General features: G+C 35.2%; 1 protein-coding gene across 1 annotated transcript in view; it reads right to left on the bottom strand.

Moving 5' to 3' along the window:
* Window positions 1-19,381, bottom strand: part of LOC124620131 — a 250,344-nt gene that overhangs the window by 47,292 nt on the left and 183,671 nt on the right. The gene's annotated exons all lie outside the window — the stretch shown is intronic.

The following is a 19,381-nucleotide window of genomic DNA, read 5'->3' as shown; positions in this document are numbered from 1 at the left end:
TTGAGTTTTGCGCCACCCTGTATTTAAACCAGCTGCATAAAAATCAATTTAAATCACATTACTATCAATTTTAATTTAGGATCTAGAAACCTTCATTCAGAGTGTAAGCAGTGGCTGCAAAATGCTGTACATTATACTTGGGTGTGTGCAAATGGATGTTCTGGTGGCAGAATGTTGATTGAAATGAGCTGTTCAAATGTCCCTGAATGCACAACGCAATGCATTTTCTAAATGGCCTGTGGATGAGATGTAACATCACCACTGGTAACAAGTGTTGAGCTTCCTCGATGCACCGTTTGAAATCATCTGGGGTTGTGGGTTCAAAGACAAACACAGTTCTTCAGATACCCACATGAAAAGAAATCTCCTGGTGTTAAATAGGTCACCATGCTGGCCATTCCTGAGGGTCATGGCGCTCCAATCATCTTCCAGTGAATATGTCATTCACGTCTTACACAGACAGCATCATGTGCAGAATGGGCTTGCATGATCATTGTGGTGCATCCACATACAGCATCTAATGTTTAGACAGACGTTTTCAAGTTGAGCACTTAAATTGTCAACAATAGAAGCTCAATACATCTCATCTGTCAGTGAACCTGTGAAGTAATATGGACCGATGATTTCATCCTCAGGCATTCCACACCACACATTAATGGATTACCTCCATTGACAATTGACAGGACTGACTTACTTATGACTTTCTGTGGACCAGGAATGCATATTATGACAGTTCACAGCACTGTAATTTGTGAACGAAGATTTACGCGAGAACAGAACACTTTGTAAGCCATCTGCAGTTCACAGAAAGTAATTCTCCAACTGGAGATTTTCCCATGCAGCTCCTGTGCCAGTGACCGGTAAAACCTGTGACCCTGTACTACATGCCACACACATACAGATGGGTACCAGTAACTCTAGCAATGTCTCTTAAGCTGAAAAGAGGATCACGGTGTATTGCAACTAAAACGAACACCTCCGTGTCCTCACTTCTTTCTGATCTTCACCTGTTACTGCTGCACCTTCTCAAATTAATTTTCTCCAGACTTCACTGTTCTGTATGTACGAATTTAATGGTTGTCAGAGCTCTTTGACCAGGACATCTCACAGCATACAACATGGTTGCTTCATTGGTATTGTGTCTAAATTCGCTGAGCAAAATTCACATCAGCAAATTGCAACTTACACACTGTATGGCACGCTTATTCAATGTTAGTATCTGAGGCGTACTGAACCCCACTTGTTTGTGTGGTCTGACCTGCCATGTATAAGCTGGTGTAAAGTGATGGTTAGCAGTCTAACCAAACACGATATCTAACAGGGTACGGATGCAGCTTCTCACTCTGTCACACCAGCAACATTACATCCCGTCTGCAGGTCACTTGGAAGGTGCACTGTGTTGTGTACTCAGGAACATGGGCACATTTGGGTACCTAACTTACATATCAACATCCATGCGCATGCAGCCAAGTATTATGAAAGAGCATGTTGCACCCACCCCTGACACTGAAGGTTTCTAACTCCCAAATGAAAAGTGGTAGTAATGTGATTTAAAATGATTTGTACACAGCTGGTTTAAATAAATCAGCTATATGATAGGAAAAAAATGTTATATCTAAAAAAAACATTTAAAGAACAATATCTTCTTGCTTTAACTCTGTGGCAAATAATTCAAAAAACAATATATGAGACAGCAAGAATTAGTAAAGATCCAGAAGTAATTTTACAACATAAAAATTATTGTAACATACTGAGAAAAGTAGTCAGAAAAAAATGTGTATTAGAGATGAAATTAACAACTCAGGCAATAAAAGCAAATCAATATGGAATGTTGATAGAAGAGACAGACAGGAAAAGTAAACACTGAGGTAGGTAGTATTATTATTAAAGGCAATGCAACTATCTGAACCAACAGTACACAAGTAGCTAATGTATTTAACAACCATTTCTTAAGTGTAGGTAAAAAAAATTGGTGAGAATGGTTCAAAAGAAAAAGCCAAGCAGTACACGGATGAGTCAGTTTCGAGAAATCCTTGTCAGAACAATTTTCATCGAACAATTTCCTGTGAAGGAAAATCATTAAATCTTCGAAAAATAAATGTTCTGTTGGAGTAGATCACATCTCTAACAAGATACTAAAACAATGTAGAGCAGTTACAACTGATGTTTCGAGTCACATCTGTAATACATAACTAACTTAAGGTATTTTCCCAGACAGGTTAAAATATGCCATTGTCAAGTCTCCATACAAAAAAGGGAGGGAGCACCACAGATGTCCATAATTACTGGCCAATATCCCTGCTTACAGCATTTTCAAAAATTGTTGAGAAAGTAATGTATTCAAGAATGGTCAGCCATCTCAACAGTATTGGGATACTCAGTAAATCACAGTTTGAAGTTCAAAAATGTTGTTCTACTGAAACAACAATATACAATTTCAGTGCCACATAACAGACTTTTTAAACAATAAAATGTCACCGATAGAAATTTTCTGTGACTTATCCAAAGCATGTGATTGTGTGAACCATAACATTATGTTACAGAAATTACAATTCTACATTATAAATGGAACAGCATACGAGTGGTTTAAGTCATATCTACAGAACAGGAAGCAAAATGTCTCTTTACAGTGTTTAAGTGATTTAAGAAAGTTTCCCACTTCTCCTAACTGGGGTGAAATTACATTACGTGTTCCACAGGGTCTGATCATGGGTCCCCTTCTCTTCTTGATATATGTCAATGACCTCCCTTCTTATCTGAAACAAGAAGCCAAACTGGTGCCATTTGCTGATGATACAAGCATCATTATTAATCCAGTAGAAGAAACTCCTATAGAAAATGATACAAATAATATCATTGGAAAAGTTATTGATTGGTTTTCTGCGAATAGGCTTGCTCTGAACTTTGAAGAAACACTATACATTCAATTTTCTACTGCAAGGAGTACAGTTCCTTCAGTAAATATAACACATCAACAGAAAGTAGCCAGGGTAGAGCATACTCAGTTTTTGGGTGTACATATAGATGAAAATCTTAATTGGAAAATTCATATTTTGGATCTCCTAAAGTGACTAGGTTCAGAAAATTTTGCAATCAGAATAATAGCTAGTTTTGAGGATACAGAAATTAGCAAGCTAACATACTTTGCACACTTTCACTCTCTGATGTCTTACGGAATAATATTTTGGGATAACTCAACACTTAGACAAAAAGTATTCACTGCTCAAAGAAAGTGAAAGTGGTTAGAATAATGTGTGGGGCTCAGAGTTGCACATCTTGTAGGCATCTGTTTAAAAGGTTAGGAATTCTTACAATAGCCTCAGAGTACATTTACTCAGTAATGAAATTTGTTCTTAACAAGATGGACCAGTTTAAAAACAACAGTGACATTCATTATTATTATTCTATATAAACCACTTTGACTCTTTCCACATCCCAGAGACTTCTCTCCAAGCGATCCATGGAAAACGATAAGTGTAATGTAATGTATAACACTCGAAGAAAGAAGGACTTACACTATTCTGTACTTCATCTATCTTTGGCACAGATTGGGGTAAAATGTGCTGCTGTAAAACTCTTTGATAAATTACCAGATGAAATAAAATGTCTGACAGACAGCAGAAATAGTTTCAAAAATAACATGAAATCATATCTCCTTGATAACTCTTTCTATACCATAGACGAATCCTTGAATTGGTATAAATAAACCTATACATATAATATATGCATTTTGTGCCATTTAAGGGAATGGGGTAGGTAACAAAAATTTTAAGTGTTTTTTTGTATTTTTTTTTTTTTTTAAAAAGCTTGATTAATGTGTGCATTTCTTATTCAGTTGACACATTCCACATCATAACAGTTACCATGAGATGGATCACTGGAGCATGTAACTAGGTAAGTACGTTCATAACCATGCAGAAAGTGTAAAATTTCTTATGTGGACCTATCTCATTGAATATTCCTGTCACCTAGTACTTTGTAAGATACAGAGGCATACACTTTATCTGAAACACCAAGTATGCGTAAAATACTCTCACTGTTTGGACCTCGTCAGTTCTTTAGTAGAAACTTTTAAAAACTTTGAAATCATATAAGATTTCTCTATGGGAGAAATTAGCACTTTGTCCTCTAATTTCTACTGTATTGTTACACAGACTGAGCATCGAGCAAATGTTACACAACAATTCTATTGCAAAAAAATTTTGAACAATAGTAAGATGAAAAGACCTATAAGTATGGACAAAACTGCAACTTACAAACACAATGAACAGTCAGGTCTGCAGAGTTAAAGCTAAATACAGTAGGAAATACATGGTCTTAAAATCATGTGAACTGTTTTAAAATATTTCTTTCTGTTTTGAGTTACAGCAGTCCTATTCTCCCCATGCCAAAGCTGTATACCAAAGCTGTGGTTGCTACAGCAACAGCTTCTCCCTTTGAATACATTACATCTGTCGGAATTGCTATATCTTTGTTAATGCATCCTGTTGCAGAATGTGTTCTGTAGTATACACACTATTGTATTATACCTTTGCCCAGACATACAACTGATTCACACAAGATATTCTGGGTGCACAGTGCAGTAGTAAACGCACATCACACATCGTGTGAGTGTCTACATACTTGTACGGAGATGGTATTTCGCGCTTGGAAGGATGTCTAATGAAATAATACGTACTTACATGTAGATGAAATGAAATTGTTTCAAAATTGGCTACATTAGGAAAGAAGCTGCAATTTACCATGTGGTGTATTAATACTGCAGTCCAAGCTTATGTCACAAGCCAGCAACAGACAATACATGGCCCAAACGTAAAACATGTGGACATGGTATTGCACTTGTACATACATGACCTGAAGGTCACACTCACCTTACGATTTGCCTATAACAGATGAACATGAACATACAAAGATATTAAATGCATTTCAAGTAACCAAAATAAGGTGTCCCTCCACCCAATTTTCTAAACACGCAGAGGTGGGAGAAGTGGAAGGAGGAAAGAGAATTTGCTGACAGCAAGAGAGAGATGTGGTTTCCTTGTGCAAGAAATGTAATGCATAATTATTATCTTGTAAGAATGAAATGCAAAACTTAATTTAAGGGATAATGAAAGCTACCACTGACACAGGTAGTGGGAAACAAAATCAAAGAAATGAGGATTAGGGTTTAAAGACACATCTACAATGAGGTCATTAGAGACCGAGGCCCAGTCTGAGATCTATTGTGTGCTACCCAAAGAAATCATCCTATTATCTGCCTTAAGTGATTTACAGAAATTGTGGAAAACTGAATACGGATTGAGCTACGCAAGTGTGACTCAAGACTCATCCTCACAGCTTTACTACAATAAAGTGCACAGATAAACAAGTGCAATTAATAAAAAATATTTCTTTGTTTATTTCCAGTTAGTTCAGTCTCAATTGTACCATTTACTGCACTAAACAGCTTATTGTCACAGTCATTTGCCTGTCAGCAGTCAATCTCATCAGTGCCATCCACAGAAAATACAGCATAAAATATTACTCTTTTGACAAGCACACATCCAGCAAAAATGAGCAGTGTTAGCCACCGACCTGCAATTACACAAGCACTGGACAGTGTTCATGGGGAACAATGAGGCGGCAATTGGACCAGCCTGTCTAACAAGACAGAGCTGAGAAAGCTTACGCCCTAACTTCTGACTGAAATCTTTGCTGTCAATATACACCAACTACCAGCAGGTGTGGGACTGGGTAGTCCATAGGCAGGAGATGGAGTAAAGGTCATGCATTCTGCCTAGGGACTACAAGACTGGAGAATATCACACGGTGAGCAGTGCGATACTTCCAAAGACTATGTCAGTGTACACAAAAGAAAGAGTTGGTGAGTTTGGTAAGATAACAGAATCTTTGGCAGAGAGCCACCACCAAAGGCTACAGAAAAGTAAAGTGAGCATTTACAGACAGAAATTTCATTACACAATGGGGTTTTCAATTTTTAACAGGACTCTTGTGATGGCGGGAATGATTTTGCTACAACATCACCTCTTCTGTCCATCTACATTATTTTGCTATGTTTCAGCATCTATGTCATCAAAATTCTCAGACTGGAAGTGGTTATCCCATTACTTTATACTTTACCACTACAGCCTCAGATAGTCCCACAGTAACAAATGTGCCAAGATGGCACAATGCACCAAGCTCTCACATCCAAGAATAATGAAAATGAGTTCAATATAAATCAAAATCAACATGTGGATTACTATAAACTACTCTGATGCCTTTTCTGGTTAATGCTGAACTGGTTTCTATTTCAAACTCAAATAAATACCATTACTTGATGGAGAAATATATTCATGGTAGAGGCAGGTGACCGTTCAGATTTGGCACAACTTTGATGTACAGAAATATCTTGATTGCACAGTTCTGTATTAAGCATTACATGTTTCAAAATTTCATCATTAAACAGAAGCTGTGGAATGAAGTGTACAACAATATTTAAAATAGTAAATCTGTACACAAGTATGCATGTAAGTATTCCAATACACAGAAATTTCAATTAGTATTATACTTACATTAAAAACAAATTTTAGTATAAAGCTCAAGGAACTGAGCACATAGACTGAATACAATACAAATCTCATCTCATGGGGGCATACTTGACAGTGTCATCGTCTATTCGGAGAGTCGATCAAGCAATGAAAGAGGTTAACAAAGGCCAGTAGGTGCTGCTAGCATTAACCACAGATGGAAAGTCTAAGAGTAACTTCACATACTTTTATGCACTGTGATTTCGTACATGTCAGAACCTAGTAAAACAACTTGACAAAAATACATTTATGCTACTTTTATGGGAGAGAAACTCATATACTAACAGCATGAAATGTGTGTTGTCACGAACAGCATTACAGAGAGAACCCTTAGTCAATAATCAAAAAGACAATTGCAACCGTAACTGGTGTGGTACAATATAAACATAAAACCGATATAGATAGTAGAATATATGTTGTGAAGGAATAAGTTTACAATCATCACTAAATAAAACTTTACGTAAGTAACACCAAACGTATTCATACTACAATAGACAAACATGTAATACATAACACAATAGAATCATTCAGGTGATCTCAGATTAGGGCAACAACCTGAAATAAAAAGAACTATTATACAATAAAAGGGGATTTTATTTAATGATGGTTGTAAACTTATTCCTTCACTACTTATATTTTATTACCCATATTATTGGTTGCAATTGTCTTCTTTTCTTACAACTGACTAAAGACTATCTCTGTAACATTGTTCACGACGTTGCCTAACGATGCACATATCATGCTGTTAGTATTTGATTTTCTCTTCCATAAAATTAGTATAAATGTATTTTTCTCATGTTTTACGAGGTTCTGACATATACTTAATCGCAATGCACAGAAGTTTGCAAAGTTACTCCCTCGCTTGCCTTCTACGGTTAATGCTAGTGCCACCTAGTGACCTTCATTCAACTCTTTGATAGCTTAATCGCCACACAGTTTGGCACAGTTCTATTCAAATAGACAATGGCACTGTCAAGTATGCCTACATGAGATGATATTTGTATTGTATTCAGCCTGTGTGTTCAGTTCCGTGAGCCTAGTACTAAAATTTGATTTTATTGTATGTACGACACTGAAAGAAATTTCTGTGTATTGGAATACTTAGATGCGTACTTATGTACATGTCTGCTACCGTTAATTTTCTTGTACACTCAATTCCAAAGCTTCAGCCTGGTGATGAATTTTTGAAACATGGAACACTTGATAAAGAACTGTGCGATCAAGACCTTTCTATATTTCAAAGTTGTGTCAGATAAATACACCACACAAATTATTTCACGTAACAATGAGTAAAAGAGGGTGGGGGAGACACTAACCGCAACCAACATACTGTATTTACAGATTGTATGTCAACCTTGAATACCAGAAAACTTAAAGAGGCTTCTTCAGCACACACTTCTTCTTTTACAAAAAATTCTAAGTAATCAAAATTACAAATTGTCTTATTTGCAAATAAAAATCTACAGATTCATCACAAACACATTAACACTGCTTACTGGACACTTCTGATAATTACTAGTTTCCTAAATGACAGCAATAAAAGAACAAACTAAATAAATAAAAACAAATACTGTCTATCCAAACTAAACTGTCACTTGGCACAGTGGCTGATGAAAGCAACTGTAGATGGGTAATGCCTTTACAGTCACTTCCATCAGCCACTACGCTTAGGGTCAACTTAGTTTACACGCATCTTAACTTTTATGACATTTTTCATTGCCTAAGCCACAGTTTCAATAAAATGACTGATTGATGGGGCTGTGTTATTGGCCTGCAACAAGCTCACATAATCGATTCAAACTTCTCGGTGCGGTCCTTGTTGCCATCCCTATAGTGCAGTTTACAGCTGCAGACATTTTGAGACTCGGATGTGGTAGTATACAAGGTCCATTTGATTGCAATGCCACGGCAGACTTACTTCATACTTTATTGTTTGCTCTAAGCCAACGGCATACAGCACACACTTAATTATCAGTTTTATCTTGAAGTTTCTGTTAATGCTTAAATTTCATGCTTTCCTGTAAGACAGCATTCACCCATTATTCGAATGTGTTAACACTATGAATTTATTAACAACTGTGATGAGTAAAATGGGCCTGACCTCTGACAAGATAATGTAAGTGTCAATGAAGATCCTCTGTATTTACTGAGAGAAAGAAGAAATGCAAAAGTTTATGACGCATGCTGATACAGAGTCCTCATTGTCTAATTACTACTGCAGTGCCTGCAACACCAAGAAAGCATACATCACACGTTACAGCCATTCAGTGTTCAACGTCCTCAGATGAATAAAAAACAATCAACACGCAAATCGCAAATTAAATAGAAACTTGTAAATAAAAATCAAAGAAATATACATATGATAAATCTACACCAGGTCTGAGAGCTCAGGTTTATTCAGATTATAGCTGTCTGTGTTCCTTTAAACTTCTTGTTAATACAGAAACCTCCAGAACAATGACAGCAAACAAATAGTTGTTTTTATCAATAACCCATTCCCGAAGAGGTGAAGACAAACTCCAGAATAATCAAGTGGAGTAACATGAACATATCTGAAATGAACGTTTTTATTGCATCTTATTTTCTTATTGAAAGTGCAAAAAGGTTTGAACCAAGTGAACCTTGATATCCTTTGTTGGGAACAAAAATTCGGTTCACTGTACTCTAGACAGATTCAAATCTTCTGCTGATGAATCTGTTGCACTATTATGACAACACCTTGCCTGAAAATGGGAACTGTGAGGGTTTTCAAGGAAACTTTTAACCTCTTTAAAAGATTCTGTACAAATACACTATATTGACCAAAGAGCATACGAATATAAAGCAGAAAGTCCAAGTAAAAAGAGAAGTAGATTTAACATTAAAATGTTTGCAATTTGTGACTGAAACCTATTACATAAAAGACTTATTTATGTTGGTGCTCAGACAGGCAGTGACAATTACAGAAAAGGAATATCTGAAAATACAGTAGCCACATTACTTGGAAAACAGGCACACTTCACACAGGGTATACAAACACGAGAGAGTAACAAATATTGTGTTGGTGCACAAGTTCACAGCATTTTCTGGTAAGTTCAATAAACACAACAGATACACATAAGCGGCTTTAGTCATCAATAATATATTCTCCTTCACTATTTACAACAGCCTGCCAATGCTGGAGTAGTTTTTTTAAGTCCGTGACTAAAGAAATCTTGGTTTTGAGGCGAAGGACTCCTCGAGCCATGTCTGGAGTGCATTTTCATCTGGAAAGGAAGTTCATTGAAGGCTGTTCAATAGAGAGCAGAAAAGGTGAAAATCTGATGAATAACGTGGGTGCACAATGGCTTCCCAACCCAACGCCTCCACAGTGTTTTTTTGTCAGTCTAACAGAATGCAGGTGGGTGTTATTGTGGAGTAGCTTTCACTTCATGCAGTTTTCTCTGTTCTTGGACTGTATCTGCGCGACATCTCAGTTGTTGATACTAAATATCAGCAAAGGTTACACCTCAGGGAAGCAATTTATAGTACATCACACCAGCAATGTTTCACCAGATGCATAACATTATCTTTCATGGATGCACACAGGTCTTTGTGCACGGAGCTGCTACTTTGTCTGGGCTCAACCATTCCTTTCTTTTCATTATGTTATCATAAAAATACTACTTCTCATCATCAGTAATGATACAGGATAGGAAAGGTTGGTCTTGGTCAAAAGTTAATTCAAGACAAGCAAGCAGAGACACACATACGGCCACCTGCTGATTTTTGTAACTTTGCCTTAGAGTGTGCAATACCCATACACCTGATTTTTGACTCTTCCCCATGGCACAAAAATGTTGCATGATGGTGGAATGATCACAGTTCATCACATCTGCCAGTTCTCTAGTACACTGACGTGGATCACTGTCGATTAATGCTTTTGAATGATTTTGATCAAATCCTAAAGTTTTGAATATGTAGAGTCACTAATGTCCTTAATGGGGAAACCATTTCCTTGCCACACACTGTCCAATTTGGCGCTATCGCCACACACGGAGCAATTGCTTCTGGCTGTCTCCGCTGCTGTCATCCCTCTACTGAACTCAAAACAGATGAATATGATAGAAATGTTCCAATTTCTCCACACAGCACTCCATTTTACAGCATCCACATGAACTACAAACAAAAAACTACAACGACGTTCTAACAGGTTTCATAGAAAATTATAAAGCTGTCACACATCAGTATGTATAAGACCAAATACTTGCTTCTACCAATTACATCACCTGATCATTATGAATTCTTCCAAAGAGAGAGAGTGTGTGTGTGTGTGTGTGTGTGTGTGTGTGTGTGTGTGTGTGTGTGTGTGTGTGAGAGAGAGAGAGAGAGAGAGAGAGAGAGAGAGAGAGAGAGAGAGAGAGAAAGAGAGAGGTGGGGGGTGGGGGGTGGGGTTCAGCCCTTGGGGGGAGGAGGAAGAGAATACAATTTTACGTGCTTATTGACAGCTAAATTCTTCCTCTACACTGTGATGAATTTTTACTCTCCCTCTTCCTTTTGTTTGCTTTTCATGCTGATTTTTCTTTTTCTGGAGTCGTAAACTATTTTATTGATTTCTGTCGGTTTTCAGTTATACTTTCTGTTGTCTAGTTCATCTTAGTCACTTTTTTAGCCCTTTGTTCTCTTTATACAATTGTTTCTCACAAGGAATATTGTAAATGAACTTGTTTCATACCAGTATCTCCCACTGCTTACAAGGACCATATTTTCTGCAATTTGTGTGTACCTCTGCCACAAAATCTGCATTAGATCATGAATCACAAACAATACAGCTTGTTACTTCCATCCTAACAACTACTGAATTCACATCTTTGAAATTATATGTAGCAATTCAGTATGAAAAATCAACAGGTCTCTCTTAAAAAAAGAGTTCATAAGTAAATTATCAATAGAAGCATCATTATTTTATCAATGATTTTGCTATAAATTTTCACACTTGCATCAGAGTGATGGATAGGGGAAAAAACAATAAACCAAAATAAAAAAGACAAAAACAAGATAGGCATTCTCCAGTCACAATAATGTTTAGAGCATATTCTGACTAGGGCTGTTTCAAAATAAGGTGGACATTTAAATTTCACCTCTTTGTCACACTGAACTTTCTAATACTAGTACAACAATTTTTTGTTAAATATTAATGTTATCCCACCACCTTTATCTGGAACACCCCTAATCAGATTAGTGTAATTGAAGAAAGTAAACAAATTTTAGTTTTAGAGCATTGCCGTTTATTGCAATTGCTTTAATACATAGCACATCTGATGAAGAGAAAGATTACATGTCAGTTAGAGAGAAAGATAAGCATCTTTGACTGGAACTATGTTAGTCAAACAGACAGAAAAATAACAGAGTTAACAGCTGGTAATATAGCACAGACAGTCTGATCAGGGACGTTCCAGTTTAGGTAATGAAGAACAAACACTGCATCCAGGCATACTTAAAGGAGTAAAACTAAAGTTTTACATATTTTGTGCATACAACTAATATATCAGTCATGTATACATATACCACTACTACAACTATTACCCTTCAACACTTTATCTACAATAAATTGGTTAAAGAATTTCCATTTCAAACTGATTCAATTCTGAAACCTTATAATGTACCTTAAGAATTGTTTTTGTACTTTCTGCTTTTACTAAATTAAATTCAGGAGATAAAATCACGAAGGGTTCAAAAGACTGGAAATGACAATAGCACACTCTCCAAAACAGCTAACATTAAAAAGTTTAAAATGGATATACTATAATCCAAAAGGTATAAGAATCTTTTGTACAATTTGTATTCATTATCAAAGGATCTTTGTCTAAAGCATACAAGATATCTCAGGATTCACAAGCTTCAAATTAATATGACACTTTATTGTCTTCTATTTACCCATTTTTATGTCTCTGATATCAGTACACAAGTGTTGTACTACAATGACAAAGAGTAATTTATTACTGCAACATACACAGTACTGCTGGGCCTAATGCCAAACAATCCACAGATGGGTTTATTATTGCCAAAATGTTTTAGATAGTTATTACCACCATACTTTTTACAATAATCATTTTCCAAACCTTGTTAACATTTGTCTTGCATTTGAGTGCATATAAAAACAGAGAGAGAAAGAAAATTATTTTATTGGGCTATTCACTATCCACGAATAAGACAAGTTCATTATCCTAACATTCAACCTGCCATAATGTATACTTCAGCCAATGCAACACTATTCTTATTCATTTCTTTTTAGTACAAATAATTACTGCAATCATATATTCTTTCAAAGAAGTTCCATTGTTCACGTCTGTAGATGTAGCAGAGAAAATTTACCACAGGAAATGAAAATGTCTGGTAAACAACACTGAATTACTAATACAGCTGGCCTAATGGGCATGAATGATCAAATTTATCAACATAACACACCTGGTAGCACTTTCACAAGTTTTCCTAAGGGTAGCCAGTATAAATGCAACAAGTGTTCACAAATAATTTGCAAGTCTTTTTAAGAAGAAAACACACCATTTGCCTACAAGAACACACATTTAGAACTAAAAGGAAATAATCATTTTCTTGTTGACCTAACTTGCTGCAAACAGCATTAGAATTGACAAGTTTCTGAGAGTGGGATTTTGCCCTATGTTTCAGGTAAACAAGAGAACAATTATGCCAAGGTAAAATAGTGTGTTCATGCAGTATCCTATTTGCAATGAACACTTAATAAGACTTCAGTGCCCTTTTTCATATTAGTGAAGTTAAGTTGCAAAATAATTGGCATGATTAAGGTAATAAACCTGTCTTCACTGAGTTAGCTGATGCAAGCTAATACATTTGCCCATGAGAAATTAACAGGAGAGTGAAAATAATCAGTGCAGGGGACATTAATCACAAAATACTCCCAAGGCTGTCTATCTAAACACAAAAAAGGGGAGAGGTAGTATGATGGAAATAGTGGCCTGTTGTACTTTGAGGTGGTGTACCATATACTGGCAAAATCTGGTCATTATTGCTTAACAGGCATAAACTTCTCCTGTTGTGCCAAACCATTCTGTTACACGCATGGAAATTTCTCACAGTGGAATAAATGAATCACAAGGAAATACAGAAAACCTATCTGAGATGATATGCAACACTACATTTCAAGTTGGAATTTGAAGAAAATCCCACTGGGGATATTCATGTATTGAAATTTCAGTAGTTGGATACATATTAATCAACAGAAGAAAGGCATCATTAATAAATGAAACTGTTAAATTTATTACTAAAATTCTCTACCAAAGGCTTCTTGTATAAACATAAGCTGTCAATTACTATACTGTCACTACACACATGTTATAATCATATATATGTAATTGTTCTAGAAATTACGTCTTTTACAACATAATATTCATTCTGAATACAACCTGGTGAACATGTAATTATGACAAATGAATTTCTTTAATTTGTCTGATACATTAAGATTGGAAAATTTAATGTATTTAATTTGTGTTTACATGACTGTAAATCCAACACTAAATCTGGCAATAAATTACAAAACATAACACAAAGGTTGTGAGTTGTACAACTCTGTCAATAAAATTTCTTTCAGAAGCAAAAGATATAATGTTATGCATCCTAATACAGGACATGGAAAGCAGCTCATAAATTATCTACAACCTTACAAAATCACTAAAAAAGACCCATTAAAAAATCTTCAAAATATAAAAACTCTAAAAATGTTTAATAAGTTTATATCAAAATTATAAAGACATACAGAACCAGGAAATCTACGTATCCATCACACACTCCCTTACTCTCTGCTCCTAGGCACTGATCACTTTTCTGCCACCCAATCTATGTTTTACTCAAGAGCATTGCCAGTAACTTTCACCATTCAAAAGACTGGCTCAATATCACATCAATTCTTTTTGAAAATTTAATCTTTTGGAGAAAGTGTTTTAATGCATTTACATTTGTTCTATTTGAACATTTTCATGTAATATATAAAACTATGTGTACTGTCTCAAATAAGTCACCTGAGAAAATTAAATTCCTTTTTTGTGGATTCCAATGGTAACAATGTGAAATGAAATCACAATGCATGCATACCTTTAACTAAAAGAAATTTTGATTTTAATCCCTGGAAGAATGTAATATAAATGACGTATCTGAGACACCTCCAGCTATTTATACACAGCAATGTTATTGGTTTAGCCACCTGTATATGCAACTACAAATGGACAATTTTCTTTACTAAGATGTGTGGGCAATAATGAATATCTAGCATTGTGTCAGCAACAGAAATAATACTCCAGTAAAATAATAATACTGGAAAAACTTCAGAGTAATACAAACATGGAAATGAGTCAAGATAACCACTTACCACATAGTACAGCCATTGAGCAGTGGATTGGCATGTCGACAAGAACTGGGCCACTCCATCTCATCTCAGCTTAGAAATATACATTTTCCTTCAGAGCACAAAAAATATCCAGTTTAACTGTTTTTTATGAGCCCACCTATTATTCAGAGCTTCCATTATATGGTGAGCGGTCATCTGCACTTCATTTAACAATTAATTATACTCTTTTACTAACATTCTGCACCTTCTAGAAGTTATATTTTTCTCAGTTGTTGCCAAAACCAGAACATAATCTGCAAACTTTACGGGCTGCAGGCAATCTATCATTACTACCACAATACGATATGAGCTGTATTTATTAGTAAATAAATGCCGAAATTCAGCTGTGAAATGAACTATACTGTCATGATACCAGTGCTCCTCACATTTCTAAAACAAACGCGTCCAACATAATAAAATAGCAGGTCAAATTATTTACTACATTAGAACTGAAATTTACAATTAATATAAGAATCAATTTTTTGAAAATAAGAAGCACTGAAAACAAAATTATAAAGTAGCAAGATCATATGCCCAAGAATGACCTTTATCAATCACCCATGAAGTGCAGAAATACTCTGCCTGGTAGTAACAGACCTATCATGCCCTTAAACATTACTAAATGTTACACAGGCTGCTGTCAGCTTCATATGTACAGGTGAAACATTACAATTCATATTTTATGTTGGTCAATTATCACAAATTTAATAATTAAATTATCACAAATTTAATAACTATGCATCAGTGTATTACTTGCACTATGACAAAAGGAAGCCATAATAATTACAAAAATAAATACATGCACTTATTGGAACCCTCTTGCCTTATACAGCACAATGTGTGTATCTGTTGTCAGCAACAAACATAAATCTACAGGTATCAGAATTTAATAAAAGATAAATTACTACAAAAATTACCCCCAAAATCAGCTTAATACAAAATCAGCCATACTGATTCACAACATTTCTATTTTAGACTGAAAAACAGTTTTTCTGCTATAAAAGTAATATAATTAAAACTATACTCAATGCACTGATGTCAGCAGCATCAATGCTTTTACCCGCAAACTTGACACACAAATTATGTTTCAAACATTACTGCATTTATTCCTAGTCAAATTTCATTACGTAAGATGTTTAATGATATAACAGACAGTGTTCAGTTTTAAGTAAATTCTCACATATTCTTACTGATTCTGCCCTGACAATGTGGAAGAATTTGGGTCGGGCAGATAAAAAAAGAGTGATAAACAATGTCTTGATACAAAAAAAAGGAAGATCTAGGTAAAAAAAAGAGCAAAGACATACTCACCAACAGAAAAGACTGGGGAGTAAACCCAAGAGAAAAATAACAATTTAAAGAGCCTAATGAACTGATTTCTTTTTTTTAATTCTTGTAAGTTAGTCAAAATTTTCCAAACATGGTCAGTTAGTAATGTCAACGGCTGCAGGAGTGCACATTACGCACAATCACTTTCTTCTTTCTAAAAATGCATTATGATATGGAGTAGAAAACAAAATAATACTACTACAAAAAACCAAGCTCACAACAATGGGAAAAACGTGGCAAGATATGATGTGGAAATTCACTAAGTAACAGACTGGGATGTGTGTGTGTTTCCCTTCACAAACGGCAATTGATACCCCCTAGCAGAGTTACGTAAAAGCATTTGCGACTTACTGACTTCATTGAATTTACTTATCTTCAATAATAAAGAACCTTTTAGAAACTTCAATGGCACACATGAAAAACAAATTTTAAGTAACAGGTACAAGAGTATATTATTAAACAGCTTTTATCAAAAGTCCCAATGATAACATACATAAGCAGATTTGGGTAGTATACCTCCACTTTTTTTTATTTTACAGTGTTCAGGTTTCATAATCTAAGAATTACTTCCTTACTGACAAGAAAATCTGTCATTTTTTTTAAATAGTAGTAAGTCCTGGATGAAATAACAGTATGGGAAGGACAGATTGCTACTCATCACACGGAGGCAGCACTGCGTCACATACTAGCACAATGAAAAAGACTGCTAAAATATCAAACTTATGGACAAAGACCTCCTTCCAAAATATAAAACACACGCACATTATTTTCATTTACTCACTCTCTCTCTCTCTCTCTCTCTCTCTCTCTCTCTCTCTCTCTCACACACACACACACACACACACAGCCACTGTCTGTGGGCACTGAAACCTGAATCACGAGCTGGAGGCAGTGGCCATGTATGTCTGAGATGTGCTTCTGTGTACATGAAAAAGTAAAAAAAAATGCTGTGCATTTTCTATTTTGGAAGAAGGACTTTGTCCAAAAACTTAATATTTTTGCCATTTTCTTCACTGTGCCTGTCTAAAACTCAAAGTCTCGTCTATGTGGGATCTATCCTTTCCATATTATTGTCATACTGTTTTTTGCCATTTACTACCAGACAATGTTGGATATGTAATACGCAAACTCTAAATGCAAACACTTTATATTTCAAGAACAAATATCTGGAGGGTCACTTACAAACTAACCATTCAGATTTCTCTTATTTGCCTGTTTGCAGCACTTATCAAAGTTTTTAACTCACATACCAATTCCAAAGGATTGATTTCTTGAGCACTTTCTCCCTGTTTGGTCCTTTCCCATTGAAAAATCAGAGACCCACTGATGCAATTTAAGAGAAATTCTACAGTTCCACAAAACAAAATTTCTGTGACAGTAACAATAATCTTATTACTTTTAGTATATAATATAATGTATTATCACTGCTGAATCTTCCTCAATTTAAGATGTGTCACAAATATGAATAGAGCTAATGTTTACTGCACATATTAAGTAGTTTTGTTTCTTAAGAGGGAATGCAGAGAGAACCTGAAATGTTAATGAAGTGATGGAGGACAAATTTTAAAATACATTTTTGTGACACCTCCAAAGCATCAGTATTGGCAAAGATAAGCCTAATAATAATAAAAAAAAAAAAAAAAAAAAAAAAAAAAAAACACTTTGACAAATATTTCACTAGAAATTAGCTACATCTAATTTACAAACACACAAAATACAAAAAATTATAGAATTAATCACAGTGGGAAAAAAACCGTAACTTTCTCGCAATTGAGAAAAGGTCAAAATAATCAAGATTTACACAGGAAGAACATTTTAATTTTTGAAAGCTTAATGGACTAGCAGTATTAGCTGCTAACTTACTTAGCACATCACATGCAGCTTTAATGTAATCTCCTTATTTTTTTCTTGCTTTCTATTGAAATATGAAACTTGATAAACAATCTACCTACATATGTGGCAGTTAGGAGTGAAATGGCGTGTACTTACTAAAGGTGTAGTACTTGGTATGGTGGCATTTGAATCACAAATATATGATTAACTACACAGCTTTAGTGCTAAAAATGTAAATGGTAACTGTTAATACAGATGGTTGACCAAACCCAAACATAGTAACTTCTGCATCAGCAAAGTGGGTTTAAGATAACACCCCTAAAACCATTTCTAAACCACTAACATCAGTATTTTCAATGATTCAGCACATCATTCACACTTTTTATCAGAGCATTTGTGAATTGGGTAAACGTGTTGTATTCATCAGGTATGCAGGTCACATAACAACCTATCCTCATAAAGTAATTTAAGAATAAAACATGGCTCTCATCATAAGCTACCCACTGCTTTAATACCAACTGCATCACTTACAGTCGTCATTATATGCAGTGCTTATTGTATTTACTTTTACAACAGCTGTTGTTACTTAAACAATTTCTTTCATGTGACAGAGACCATGTGACAACAAATTTAGACTGCTGTGCTATATAACCAAGATATTAAAAAAATACAAATGTATCTATGGAAGCACTGACTCACAATATACCATAGGAACAAATCATCCAGACCAGTGATACAAATAGAAAAGATTTAATTTTATTATCATTATTTTCATTGTCATGCACAAGGCTTGTAAGTAGATACAAGTCAAATAATCCTCATACAAGGCTTACAGTCCACCAAATAATGTACACACATCACTTTGATCTCATCAGTAACTGTAGCATATAAGATAAAGTTACTGCTCAATGACAACTTGTGAAACTCCCACTGAAAATGTCAGCACAAGTAAAAATATGGTACAAATACTACAAAGAGGAACCTTTGAAATAGGCCTATCACAACAGTGGCAGAGCAATGGCAAGTCACAGAACTCACTTCAAAACCCATATGAAATGAAAAAAAGTCTGAGCACACTAATTTTTACAAAACAATGAAAAATAACAAAACCTTTATACAAATGTAGCACTTAAGTAGAATATACTGAGAGAGTATGTCTGTGCCTAGTGGCAACATAGTTCTTCAGTCACTGATAAATTATTATCAAGAGAACACATAACCTTTCATGCACTTTACCTGCAGTGCGCAGGTTAGTAGTTGCTACAATATA

The sequence above is a fragment of the Schistocerca americana genome, chromosome 1, assembly GCF_021461395.2.
Source record: "Schistocerca americana isolate TAMUIC-IGC-003095 chromosome 1, iqSchAmer2.1, whole genome shotgun sequence".
NCBI classification, from domain to species: domain Eukaryota; kingdom Metazoa; phylum Arthropoda; class Insecta; order Orthoptera; family Acrididae; genus Schistocerca; species Schistocerca americana.
Note: the sequence above shows the minus strand (reverse complement) of the source record. Positions and strands in the feature narration are given on the sequence as shown.